This window comes from Heterodontus francisci, chromosome 44, assembly GCF_036365525.1.
Source record: "Heterodontus francisci isolate sHetFra1 chromosome 44, sHetFra1.hap1, whole genome shotgun sequence".
Taxonomy (NCBI): Eukaryota; Metazoa; Chordata; class Chondrichthyes; order Heterodontiformes; family Heterodontidae; genus Heterodontus; species Heterodontus francisci.
This window is the reverse complement of record NC_090414.1, coordinates 8,288,487-8,291,205: the sequence shown is the minus strand read 5'-3', so window position 1 is coordinate 8,291,205 and position 2,719 is coordinate 8,288,487.

Sequence of the window (2,719 nt, the reverse complement as noted above, 5' to 3'; positions counted from 1 at the left end):
CCTTGCCGCTCCTGACAGAACCTGTCGGAAGGAGGGTGGGTAGATTACCGTTTTGGTCCAACCTAGGAGCGTTTAACAGTAAATTATCTGCAAACACATCCACATCACAGAGATGGTGATAGTAGGAGACAAAGCCAGGTATTGTGAATAAGGAATAGGTTTGTTCGTGTATGTCTATGCGTCTGTTTTTCTGCATACTCATGTATTCACCTGCCACAGACTGGGGATAAATGAGGGAAAGAGGAAAACGCCAGGTATCAGGCGAAACAAATTCCAACTGATTACTGGGTTCTGGGCCCGCAAGTGGAATTCAGCTGAAGAGAAGCTGGATTAAGTTGTCTGATTCTGTGACAGTATCAGTTGTAAGTATGAGCAAGGAACCGATTGTTCTTTGGTATTAGATTAGATTAGATTAGAGATACAGCACTGAAACAGGCCCTTCGGCCCACCGAGTCTGTGCCGACCATCAACCACCCATTTATACTAATCCTACACTAATCCCATATTCCTACCAAACATCCCCACCTGTCCCGATATTTCCCTACCACCTACCTTTACTAGTGACAATTTATAATGGCCAATCTTTTGGCTTGTGGGAGGAAACCGGAGCACCAGGAGAAAACCCACGCAGACACAGGGAGAACCTGCAAACTCCACACAGACATTACCCGGAATCGAACCCGGGTCCCTGGAGCTGTGGGGCTGTGGTGCTAACCACTGCACCACTGTGCCGCCCTGTGGTGTGTTGCGTCACTGTGAGAAAAAACTCATGTACATAGTGTAGGATTTAGGTTCGGGATTCACAGTTTACCCAACAAACGTGGTCCAGAAACAAAAAGTAATTTTGAAATATCAAGCTTATGAAGAAGCTACAGTTTAGATACGATACATAAGCTAAATAGACAGAAGAAGTATACTATCCATGGCAGATAATTTTGTTGCCACTCTCTGCAGCTGCAAGGGCAGTCAGTCTCTCTCTCTCTCTCTCTTTCTCTCTGTTTTCAGCACTTCCATTTAGCCGAGCTGCCACGAAACTGTCCATCGTCTGCCAGAAGGGGGATGCTGTATCTGCTCTTCTGAGCATCCATCGATATATTTTACCTTGGGGGTCTGGTAGATCACCCTATGTCAATCACTTATTCCAAAGCTTCTAACCAATGAATACAGGAGATGTACCTGGGATGTCGGGTGGTCACCTCCCCCTTTTCCAACACTCTGATCCCCAAAGTCACCTTTCACCTTATCTCGTGCTTGGTATAGTTTGCAGATTTCTACCAGGCACTTGTCTAGAGATGGTAAAAGCCTCCATCTTATTATCTTTAGGGATCTTTTTTCTGTGCTGGTCGTGCCTTGACAGAGATAACAGGCCTGTGGTATCCCAGCTGTAGAAACTTTCGTAATAATAGAGAGAGAGAGCTATTTCTATAAGAACACAATATTATTATGAGAAATTTCATTTATTAAAAGTCCCATTTCTTACAATAAACGTGGAGTGAGTTGGATGGGTGAAATATGAATGGAAGCATTGTTTTGTAATGTAGAATCACCTCTGGTCCTATAAAAGTAACAGCTCTCAAGATAACGGACAGAACACGGTTATACAGATCGAGATTGGATGGCCAGAGCCAGAATATAAAAGGCTGGAATTGATGAACAATGGATGAAGGAAGATTAACAGTCGGATAAATAGCTGAATGCAGGAACCAAAATGTTCAATTAAACTTCCTGATCCATTGTTACAACAAGTAAATTCTTTCAATATTCTTCATATACTAAGTGATGAACTCTCACCGTGAATGTGAACACGTCAAACAACTCTCCATTTTAAATGTCACAGTTTACAAATTCCGGAGTGCATTGAATGTAGAAAATCAGCAAAAAATATGACAATGTATTTCTAACAAGGCCGCTTGACATTCCATAGAAAGCTACAATGAACTAGAGTCTTGCAAAGGGATATGATACAATATCAGGGATCTAGTGTTGGTTCTGTGGTAAGATATGAACCTCACCTTTTCTGGTTGACTTTTTCTGTATAACTGCCATCAGTGCAATCAACACACAGATTAGCAGGACTCCGAAGCAGACCGCAACTAGGATGGAAGTAGTTTTATATCCCTGTTCTTAATGACAACAATACAGAAAGGTTCAACACAGTCTGTCTTGCATGAGAAAATAGTTACAATAAGTAATTAATAATTATATCCACTGCTTCCGAGTAATGACTCAGCCGAACATTTCCCAGTTTGTGTGGTGCACATTGCACCAGAGGAAAGTGTGAGCCAGTCTAAATTGCAGAGACAGTGCCCCCATGTTTCTGATGAGTACAGGACAGTTCAGGTACAACCAGAAACTTGAATTAAAGGAATTTGAAACAAACGCTTTGAAATATAAGGTAAAGAAAATAAAACATGTTCATGTCAGTGCGAAAGCGCTCATATTACCTTCAGAAAATGGCAACAATACCATTCCACTAATGCAAACACTGACGCTAGCTCGAATACTAATAATAGTAAGTACCTGAAGATATGTCCGGGAAAGCAATTGGCAACACATCGACCCCTGTGGAATATATTGTACAAAAAGTTCAGGAAGATGAAATTTCAGCACTTCACATTAAAACGATAAATACTGTTCTTAATTTCCTGAACCGACGAGTCAATTTAACAGAATAAGGAACCCTAAACCCACTCGCTGAACCGTGGCATCCTCACCAGAA